The 12,461-nt window shown below is 31.4% G+C and overlaps 1 pseudogene; it reads right to left on the bottom strand.

Annotated features, from left to right (window-relative positions):
* Window positions 1–9,425: 9,425 nt before the first annotated feature.
* Window positions 9,426–12,002, bottom strand: LOC107900049 (serine/threonine-protein kinase AFC3-like; annotated as a pseudogene).
* Between the last annotated feature and the right edge of the window lie 459 nt (window positions 12,003–12,461).

Raw genomic sequence — 12,461 nt, forward strand, 5'->3', positions numbered from 1 at the left:
GTCTCGTTAGGATAATTGTATTCGCTAATATTGTACTACACCTTAGGAATCGAGGAGAAAAGGTAGGTGGGAGAAGGGGATATAAGGTAGTGAGCTAAAGGGGTTCATTAAGGAAGTATTAGGGTTAATATAATGTGTCAAACCATTTTCGTGCTTAAACCATTTTGTTGCATCTATTCTTAAATTTCGAACCAAACTAAGCCGTAGAACATTACAAGCCAAAAAGACCTATGTAACCTAGGTGATACTATTCGTGGATGAAAATTAGTTGAACGTTGATATTTCTAAATACTTGTATTCTTTGAGCATAAATGTAAATTTTGTGTACTTGTTTCGATAGATCAATGTACTTAACATTCTTGAATTTGTTTACTTTGTGACTTTATGAACTAATGTGTATGATGTTGAAAGTTGAGAGTCTATTATATATCGTGTTAGAGTTACTTATTTATTCACATTGTTCTGTGTACATAGCTTTGAACTAATTTGTTATATGTGGCATGTTTGAGCACTGTTTGGTTTTTTTATTTTCTTGTTTTGTGTGTGTGTTTTTATTTTGCTTCTTGCCAACAAGGAATGACTTAAGTTTGGGGGAGTTTGACCATAATTCGTTGTGGCAAATTAAGGTCTTTTTGGCATTTAATGAGCTTGTTTTCTAGTATTTTTATATGTTTTAGTTTACTTTTTGTTTTTATTAATTTATGGTTAATTTATGAAAAATAAGTGTTTTTTTACGTAATTTTGAGTTATATTATGACCTAATGGGCCACTACGGCCCTAGAGATGATCTAACGGCTCTATCTATTTTTAGGACACTGCTTTCATTCTTAGAAGACAAAGGACAACTGAAGCGCCACGACACCAAACTTTGAAGCCAAAAATATCCAAAAAAAATAAAGGTAGTGTCACGACACTAGTCCTGTGGTGTCGCGACACCGAGCTGCAATTAGGAAAATTAAGCATGGGTATTTTTGTCCACACAATGTAACTTTATCAAATTTTTGGGTTGTTTAGTAACCCTAATTAGGTCAGGTCATAAACTTTATAAATAGGCATGTTAAGTCTCAATTTAGGGGGCTTGTCCAAGTGAGCCACTTAGTTATTTTTAGGGTTTTATTTTAGGTTTTATTTTATTTCAATTTAGTCCTTTAAATAATTTTTGTTATTGTTTAACTTGGATTCAATTAGGATCCAAGGTTTTCATTTAATAGTTTTTCATTATTTTCTTATGGATTCCAATTACAATTGAAGTGATTTTCATGACTGTTAAAGGAGATTTCACTTCCGAGCAAAAACTGATATCAAAACAGACTCATTTCTTTATTCCATACTTTTATTTAATTTACTGTTTTGTATGCTAAATATGAGTTTAGGTATTATTGCATCTAGATCCATGAGTGGCTAATTTCCTTAGGGAGATTAAAGAACAGATGTGTGACTAATTAACGGATGAATTAGGGTTGAAATTCAAGTTAGTTGGTTATAATTATGTACGATTAAACCCTAGGAAGTGACACCCTTAAGAAGTAATTTAGAATAAATGAGATCAAGAGCTAATTTTACCTAGTAAATCATAATTTATCCTTCTCAAGAAAGTGAGGTTGAGAGGTAAGCGTGTATTGGTCGATTAGTTAATTAGCTAGAGGTTGAAAGGTAATAACTGGTTAATTAATAGCTAACTCGATAAAACCCGAGTTCCAAAGTTAATTAGGAACACTAAAGTGAGTTGAACTCTTGCCTATTTTTATTGGATTAAATTTAGATTGTTAATTGAAAGATTTTTAGTTTTAGATAATTTTATGTTAGTTTAATTAATCCATTTTAATTTGGTTTTCATAATATAATTTTGAATTAGTACTATTTAATCCTATTAGTCTAAAGAATTAATTTAGGTTTAATTCAACCTCCCTTGGGTACGATCCTCGGAATGCTTTCCGCAATGTGCCGTTGTAACACTTAATTATATTACAATTTGACCATTATACTTGTAGACACCGCTTTTTAATTACATATTTATTTGTTGCAGTATTTCTATCACCAGTCGAACTACAGGATCTCCTATGATATACAGGGAGTTTAATTATGTGCATTAGTTATTTATTTCTTGAACTTCAAGGTCACTTGTGAACATTGTTCTATAGATTCTCACTAAGTTCTTTCAAACTTACGTGTATTTTACCTTAAATGTAGGGTTAAGGGATGACTCGAGGATCATGTGGAGGGATCAAGCCAAACACTGCTAAGCTCATGCAAGTGGTATCATAGTTGTATCATGCATATAGAGGAGCGCCCTTAGAGGCTACGCCTAAGGTTTCAAATAAGTGAACTTTTATTAAAGTTTTAAATTCCAACTCATTGTATATATATTAACATATACATGCTCAATAAGGTAAATTGATTGTAAGAACCTTAGAAATTATAGAAAGTTTATTTGTAGTTATAGTTTGAAACCTATTGATAATTAAAGAGATTAGAGAAAAAATTATGTGATAAATATGAATTAATCCTAGCGATATTTAAGATGTAAATAATTCAAGTTAGAATTGTTGTTAAGTAACTTGGGTTAATTGTGACACTTGGTACCTGGACCCAGCGATCGGGTTGGTATAGGGTGATACAATGACATTGATAAAAGACAGATTGAAAGTAACCTTAGATAGACAAGATTCATATGCTGACTTGAAACAAAAAGAAATTAAATATGTTGTGGAAGAAAAAAGTATTCTTGAAAGTTTCTCTATGGAAGAAAATTTTGTATTTTGTCCACAAAGGGAAGTTAAGTCCCAGGTATATTAAGCCATATGAAACTATTGAAAGAGTTAGACCGGTTTTCTATCGTTTGGCTTTGCCATCAAAGTTGCAAAATATTCATAATATGTTCCATGTGTCATTGCTTCGCGGTATTGATCTAATCTTTTTCATGTGATACTCGTAGAAGTGGTTGAGGTGCAACTTGATTTAAAATACAAGGAAGAGCCGGTAGAAATCTTGGCTCGAGAAGTGAAAGAGTTGAGAACCAAGTGCGTGTCATTAGTGAAAGTTTTATGGTGCAATCATAGCACAAAATAAGTTACTTGGGAACCGTAAGAGATGATGAGATCTCAATATTCCCACATCTTCTCAAGTAAATTTCGAGGACACAAAATTTCTTAAAGGAGGGAAGAATTTTAACGACTCGATTTTAGGCAGTGTTGGAAAATATTTTTTTGGAACCCCGTTTCCATAAATCAAATTCATAAGAATAAAATAGGAAAAATCACACAGTTTATATAAAAAAAATGAAAGATCTATTAAGTAATTTAACTGAGAAAACCATGAATTAAAGTTCAATCGCTATTGAGTTTTAAATTAGAAAATTTCTGAAGACCAAATTAGCAATTAACCAAAGGACCTAAGTGGTTATTTAACCATTATTGTGAAATGAATTAGTGAACGATAGTGGAAACCCACATGCTTATAATTATTTAAGCTAATTAATTAAGTTTAATTAAAGGTTAAATTTTAGATTAATTGAGTTAATTAATGCATTAATCTTGGTATAAATACCAAATAGTGGAGAGAAAAAGTACTTCATATTTTTCAAGTGTGTGTGTTGTCCAAATAGGAAGAAAGAAAGAAAGAAAGAAAGAAAGAAAAATTTTCTCTTTTGTAGTTTAGTTTAAAATCTTAAGGTAATCATGCTTTTTCTTTGAAATTTTTATGTTTTCATGATCATCTAAGCTTGATTAAGCTTACCCATGTCTTAGATTCTTTAGTTGTTAAATATTTATCTAGTTACCATTAAAGGGTATTTGATGAAATTAGACTTGATTTAACGAGAATTAGTATTATGAATTTGGGCAAAATATTTATACATGTTATTTTAATTAACTTACTTTGATCATTTTATATTCCTTTATTGCTAATCTCGTGCTTATACTTTTTTAACTTATTATTATAATTTAAGTTCACATTTTTTACAATTTAATCATCTTCTTATCATCTTATGCCATATTTATTTATGACTTTCATTTTTTTCATCATTTTCTCAAGTTCAAACTCTATTCTTTCTCACATGTCTATACTTCACACCTATTGTCACGAATTATGCTAAAATTATTATCTAGTCAGGAACAATTTAAGGCTTACTTTACTATCTTTTCAAATTTCAAATTCATATTTCATTATTTTATATTCAATTTTCTTATGTGACTTGTATTTCTAGGCTTGATCTTTGTCTGAGGATCAGCTAAACTTAAGCTCTGATACCATTAAATGTAACACCCCTATACCTCATCCGCTCTCCAAGGCCGGACATTGGAATGTTACATTTGTGTCCAAAGCAACTTCAGATAAATTCAATTCAAATACTCTTCCTAATCAAATTGCAATTAATAATAAATTTTTAATTTCATTTCAAGCTTTAATCAAGCTTTTGTTAGCTCATTAAATAGTTTATAGGTCATTTAGGACTTATTTGCAAACTTTTTGAACTTATAACAATTTCTTAACATCAAACTCTTTTACTATTTTTCCTCCTCCTCTCCATTCCACGTCCGTTATGTACATGTGTATTTATGTATATATGTTCCTTTTATTTGAGTATCATATGCTTATATATAACATTAATTCATTTCAAACATACTCTTATTAAGGTTGTCCATTTGAGTGACAGATACTAAATTATTTATATCTCAGTCTACAGAATTTGAAATTAACATCCACTTTTTGTTTTTGAAACTAGGCTCAATAAAGTTTTTACTATAAAAATTCCAAAATTTCTACATAATCAAATAAATATAGTTTTTTCCTCAAATCTTCCATTGTTCTACATCTCGTCAACTGTGACCCTTCTTTGCTAAAAATTAATTATCTAACAGTACAAGTCTTGTACTAGGTTGCCATTTGTTTTTCTTGAAAATAAACTTACTAAACTTTTATTCATATAAATTTCATCTCTTAAACATTTTTGTACATTTTTTTCCATTTTTGTACAATACCCTAAACCCTAAACATTCATGAAACCCAAAATTATTCTGACCTTATTTCACAAAAATCCATATATCTCATAATTTACAATTCTATTGCTTACACAGTTTCTTTTATGCAAAACTAGACTCATTAAGTTTTAATTCCATATTTAATTCAACCTCTAAATCGATCTCTACAATTTTTGGTGAATTTTCAAATTTAGACCACTATTGCTGTCCAAATTGTTTGGATGAATATGTTTCCTTAAAGTATTTGTACTTCGCTTAAGTATCTGTACATTGCTTAAGTATCGATACTTTTTTCAAAGTACAAATATCTTTATTATAGTATCAATACCTTTATCTTGGTATAGATACCATTTTACGATTCAATGTTTAAGAATTTAAGAAGAATTTGATTTGGGTTATTTAATCTTAAGCCTATTTCATTTCAGTAAATTCTATAAAATTAACAAAAGAATTCAGGTTTTACAATTAGGTCCACTTATGTTCACAATTAAATTTAACCTATGTACTCGTCATAGCTAGTATATATTTTCATTAATTACTATCCTTTCACTTAGCATATCTTTCACTTGAATACGCTATTTCAAAATTTTAGTATACTTAGTCACTTTTGTATATTTTTCAATTTGGTCCTTTTCAATATGAAATTCAAGAATGACTAGAAATTAACTTAAATATTACTTTGCAATTAATTCAATAACATTTAACTTTTCATTTAAGCTCTTTATTATAATATCCTATTCATACTTAAACTTTTGTACCTTTTCAATTTAGTCCCTAATCCTATGGAATTTATTTTTCACTACATAAGCACTTTAATCAAATAATCAATTATAATATCTTGTTTCACATAACAAATTCTTAGGCACTTCACATCTCTTGTTTCAATTATAAATTTCACAAAGTTACAATTTAATCCCTAACATCGTGGAAATTCATTATTTACTATAATTTCACCTTAACATCACTTTGAAATCAATGCACTAGCAGTTTAACACTTCATTTAAACTCTTTTCATAATACTTTATTTAAATCATAAAATATTGTACACTTTACAAATTAGTCCTTATTATCATAATTTCAATGTAATTTAGAATTTTATCTCATTCACTTTTTATCTCATCACTATTTCATCTCACTTCATTTATATTCTCTTTTCAACATTCAATTCCACAAGACTTATTTTTTTTACTTTACAATTTAGTCATTTTTCTACTATTTCAATGCACAAATTTATTTTCATACATAATATTTACACTTTCATAATTAAATCAACTAGTTAACATGCTTTATACTTAGATTAAAATTAAACAAAGTAAAATTCCACAACTATCTCCACTTCCACTTTCAATTTCTTTCTTCCAAGATGATATTCTAACTTTCTAGTGTCTCTACTTCACTTCTCCTTTTGGAGTGGCTATTGAAATTTCCAAGGAATTTGGAAGAAAAAGTGGATTTAATGGTAAGGGACCAAATTGTAAGGAAAATAAAAATCCCTTTTCATGTATATATAAGTGGCGTTGGAAGCATGAAGAATTTTCTTCATGTTTCCATACAAATATCTTATTTAATTTATTATTTAAATAATAAAATATCTTATAAAATAATAAAATAATCAACCAATCATAATTTAACACTTTTCTTTCTTATTTATTAGATCATATAATTATCTAATTTGAGTAGCGACTATTTTATCCTTCATTTTTATTCAAAATTTCATCCTTGAGTCACTATTCACTTTTGGTAAAATTGCAATTTGGTCCTTCATATTTCTTCACTTATTCAATTTGGTCCCTACACACCATTTTGATATCATAAGAATTTTGGGTTATTTTCTTTTTTGGTCCTTAAATAAGGAAATGAAAGTGATAAAAGAGAAGGTTGAGGAGTATCAAAGAAAGTTAAATTGAAAGTATGTTGTAGTATACTAAATTAAAGTAAGGATTAAATCGTAAAGATGTAAAAAATTTTGAAGTTCAAGTATAATTATTTGAAATTTGGGGGAATGAAGTATAAACATGAGAAAAACTCCTCAACCTTCTCTTTTATCACTTTTATTTCCTTATTTTACTTTATTGAGAAATCAATTGCATACTATCTCGATTTATAATTGCTTTTAAAATATAAAAATTTTAGGAGTGTTACAAACTATTTCAAAACAAAATTAAAATTAATTAAAATCAAAATAAAACCAATCCCGATTAAAATGGAACATTTTCAACTATTCTATTAGTCTTTTATTAAAAGTAAAAATTCAATTTAACTTCAAAAGTAAACCAAAATTCAATTTAGTCCTATTAAATCAAAATTTTAGTTATTTTTGGAGGTGATCCCTTGGGCTATCAAAAACAAAAAGAAAATACTCACACAAAAATTCTTGTAATTGAGCAAGATATTGAGCAATGATGTCCTATTGAGCTTCAAAGGAAAATAGTTGCACATGTACTCCTTGGTGACTAAAATAGTGCATAAACTCCTAAAGGGAACATCAACTTTAGTGGATTGCCTCTTAGCTGCAATCCCGATCGCTCTAGAAACCAAACCTCGAAGTATATAATGCTAACCCTCTACTAAAAATTCAATAGCGAGTTTTTGGCAATCCCGTAGAATTGGTCCTAATCCTTGTAACCAATCGACTTCCAATATCATATTTCATCCCATCACTCTCAATAGTTTGAGGCCTGTCAGTACCTCGAATGGCATGCAAATAAATAGCTGCCTTTTGTAACTTTTCAGTTTCTTCCACACTGGGTTCCTCCCTCGACTCTAGGCAGTCCAAGATCTCTTTATGTTCTTCAGTCTCATTATTATCATCCACTAAATTTTAGTATAGCTGAGATTTGATAATTTGTGGCCAATTGAGAATTTTGTACCACATCACGTGCACAAACATTTCTTTCTATGCTCCTCTCTTTCCTTCATAGTAGGTAGTTTGTTGGACCTAGGTTATTCTATTCTAGTTATGGGATGAAAGGAGTGATGAAATATGATTGTTTATAAGTTACGTAAGGTTTTCCTTGGAATATTAAACTCTATGTATTCCCATTTGTTTAGTAAGATTGTAGGCATTTGTTAAAGCTTTTCAAGTGAAATATCTTAATTGGTTTGGCTATCTCTGGGATAAGGTTTCTAATAAAGATATGCTAAGTGCATATTCATCCAACACCAAGGAGTCCTTTAACCTCTTCATAATATTCACCCATAGTGTTTACCACAAAGCATGCACGTCGAGCTGCGTCATCACTGTGCGCACCTTTTCTTACTCTCAGGGTTGGTTAGCTTTAAAAAGTTATTCCATTTTCAACAACTATCCTCTGAAATTTAAAGATATATGAAACTTACTATCCGCGTTTTGCACTAAAAGAATAGTCCATGAGCACCAACAAAGTATAGTAAGAATATCAAATACCATAAATAACTTTACAATTTTTTTTATAGAATAATTTAGGAATATTAAAAGATGGAGAATAGAAATAAGTTTTTGTTTTTTTAGAAAGTATATAGAAAAAAAAGCTTTGTTTCCAAGTTTTGGGTATATATTGGTGTCTTACAAATGAAATTTGTCTCTTATTTATAAGAGCTTTCATGTCCCTTCATAGAGACATAAGCATCCAATATATGCCTATTTAGATAGTCACATCTTTTAATAATGCACACAACTATTTAATATATATTACTTGAATAATCATAACTTTTATTAATAATCAAGCAACATACCTTCAAGTAACAAGACACGTAACTCATTACTTTCCAATAATAACAATTCTTGATTAGTAATAAGTGTTGTAACTTTTGGTTACTTACAATTTTTCCTTTGCAACTATTGAAATAATATATATTATGAAAATGTTCCAAATCACCACTACTGCTTCACAGCCTTTCGTTGTCCTAATGAAGATTCAACCCAAGATTACTTGGAGCGCCCATGAGCTTGGTTTGACTCTCCATCCTTTTCTTCATATGTGCAAACATGGTCCCATATTTTCATTCCAAAACTTTCCGCACTTTGTTGCATTTCCCATCGTTACTCATTACGGGTTTGCTTTCTCTCGGTAGTAAGCTTTGAACTTGATCCATTTCCTTCAGCAAACGGGTTATTGTTTCACCCCTAAGCAAATATGTTCTGCAAACGATGCATCTTAGAAGATTCCTTTTATGTTTAGTAACTGTGGCTACTTTAGTTTCTATCACACTTGGGATTTCATCTCCTTGGAAACAGATTCTTAGGGAGCATTTTTAAGCTTTAGGTCTCTTTACTTTATTTTGCTGACCAACTTAACAGTGGTGATTGCTCGACTTCTTTTTTCACGATCATGGATAACTATATGAATAAAGTGACTTTCAAATCATCTTCAATGCATGGAATCTTTTTTTGGGTTATTTTCTCAAATATGTTACGAACTATATGAATAAAGAAAGATTTTCAGCCTAAACTCTGAAGCCATATGGTAAATGAATTATGTAACATTACCCAGAGGATGACAAGTGATTGAAGCACAAGCTTATTACAAACTATGTTTACTGTTTTATACCCCAATACCATCACTTTTGTCTCCAAGAAACCTCTCTTCAAAACACCGGCCATCGATTTTCTTCAATTCCGCTAAGCTCATGCAGTTTCGCAACATGGATCCAGCATGTTCTTTGAGATTTTCTATGAATCAACATTAATATACGAACATGGAAACCTCAAATTTGGTAGCTGGCCTTTGCCATTCATCTGCCATTTCGAGCACTATTAATTTACCGTCTACTTGGATTCTGAGAAAAAGGGATGATTTAGAGCTTGACGTGCAGTGAGACGTTCAGATGGATCGTATTTTAATAAACCTTCCAATAGGTCTGCAAGAAAATATCTCGAACTCTCTACATGTTGTGATACCATATTCTGAAATAATTAGGAACCGATATTGAATCAGAGAAAGGAAATCTACATGACAAAACAAACGCATGGAAGGAAATATGACCTTCAGGCGATCAAGCTTCTTAACAGCTCTAATACTCTCCCTAGAAACTGCTCCTTCAGGCCAATTTAGTCTAGAGCCGCTCCGAAATATTTTTCTGAACCTCGGCTGTATCAAACCAAAAATATGGTGACATGCAATGCAATTAAAACCAGTTGATTATGTGATTAAAAGTAAGCTTATAACTTACCCAGCCCTTCGAATCATATGCTCAGGAAGAGGTCCTAATACCATCTCCATCATTGCCAAATGCTCCAAGTTCTCATGGGTCTGAAATAATGCTCCACCCTACACATGAATTAACCAGCGTAAGGTCCCATGTTCCACATCTAAACAAAGCTAAATTCATCTGAAGGAATGCAAGACTGACTGTGCATAGTTCAATAAGTATACAACCAACTCCAAAGATCAGAAGGATAACTCCAACCTAGACCTGCATCAATGTATTAATAAATGTATCAAAACAACAAATGGCATAATTGAAGGGAGTCATAACAACAGATGGCACATTTGATCGGTGCCAAAACAACAATTAGCACACTTGAAAAGTGTCGGAGTAATTTAAAGCATATACAGAAGCAATCTAGGCAATTCAATCATACAAGATATTAAAATGGAAGAACTCAAAAGGGAAACCAAACAGTAAGTCATTCGACTATTTTCTATTAGATGTTCAGACGCTGTCCTAAAATACCCTTCCTTGAACTCAACTAGAAACTAGAATAATATCTAGGAAATAGAACAAAACACCAAACAAACAAAAAGAAACAGAGTATTCATTACCTAGAATAATCTCAGGGGCTCTGTAATGCCTTGTGGAAACAATGGAGCTGTGATTCTGATTATCGAATGCAGTGGTACCAAAATCAATCAGCTTAATGGCACTTGACTATGGCAAGCACCTGAAACGCGTTTCATCTGAAGAACTCCTCTGTACCATTTCAAGCATTTTTTATTCATAACCAAGTTTGTACCCCAAATCTAAAAAGGCATAAATTATTAATTATAATAACCCAGACTACCTTGCAGCCAGGAAGCTTTACATATTCAGAAGAAACAAGAAGAATATTTTCAGGCTTCAGGTCGGTATTGATTAAGAGTAAATCATGCATATCTGCCAGATAAGTAATAGCATAGGAAGACGTTAAACAAAAGAAACATATTAAGCAACCCAATGCCACCCTTGTACAAGCAAACAAGGCCAAGTACCAGAACAAGGTGATTTCTTAGAGAAGGAAAGATGACAATGTTGAGCCAAGAACAATCCACACACATGCCACAGATTCCAAAAGCTGATGAACGAATTCGCGAACAAGATCCACAGGAAATGGGGAGTATTTATTTCTCTTTAGAAAATCAAATAAACTTGGTCCAAGCTTCTCAAACACCTGGTAACACCATTAAAAACACCGTTAAAATGCATTCACAGGAAGATTTTTGTTCAGTCCCAATTCTATAAATGAAGTCTACAAGGACAAAACATCTATAATTAAGAACTCAACTTATCTTAATAGATTCAAGTTTCAATTATCAGTATTTCAACTAATTTACCTAAAAAGAACCACAGAAAACTGAGAAGGAATGAAGGATCATGCATTCTAAGAGAACAAGCAACCACTCCTTTCATAGCAAAATGCAGAGTAAACCTCTTATTTAGAATAAAGTTGCCTATACTAAGGAAAAAACATGCCTGAAATGGAAACTCGAGAAGATGGTTAAAAGAAGGTTCTTGAATACTTACTATACAAATGTGATTGCGGATATCAAACCAATTCCGAATCTGCACACGGCTGCAAATAATAACCAAAAGTGTGTTAGCACAAACTATACTAGATACAATATCCATAAACAAAATATAGGAAGACATACCCTGAGGTGCCCTTTTCATTCTTGGCCAGATGCTGAAGTATATCGATTTCAATCATAGCAGCATCATGGTATTTGCGAATGCTTCTAACTATCTTAATAGCAACATAGTATCGTGTTTGACGGTCCCAACATTCCAAAACTCGGCCAAACGTGCCTACAACACTAGCAATTTTTGCTGAGAACTGCCACAACCAGAATCACAGAAATTAAAAGATCTCACAGCAGAGCACTTTGTCAGCTAACCTTTTCCCATCTTACTAAGTATTTTATCTGTCAAAACATTAATTATACAAATCATTAATCAAAACTACATCACAGAGGATAAAAATAAATAAATAAATAAATAATGCTTACATCTTGGAGTGAGATTTTCGCCGAGATTGAAAACATAATGGCCATCGTGGTCATCATCCCTCTTGGGCCGCGACGAACGCCGAGCCTTCGCCAGAGCCTTTGTTGAATCGACGGGTGACAACGACCACTTTCAAGTTTGTCATTAAGAAGATTCGGAAAAAGCTGGATAATTGGGATGTTAATCTTCTTTCTTTGGCAGGACTTGTGACTCTTGCTCAGTTGGTCTTTTATCTATTCCTAACTATTTTATGCAAACTGTTATGTATGTTTGGTTCGTTGTAATGGAATAAAGGCGTAA

This window comes from Gossypium hirsutum, chromosome D06 (assembly GCF_007990345.1).
Source record: "Gossypium hirsutum isolate 1008001.06 chromosome D06, Gossypium_hirsutum_v2.1, whole genome shotgun sequence".
Classification (NCBI taxonomy): Eukaryota; Viridiplantae; Streptophyta; class Magnoliopsida; order Malvales; family Malvaceae; genus Gossypium; species Gossypium hirsutum.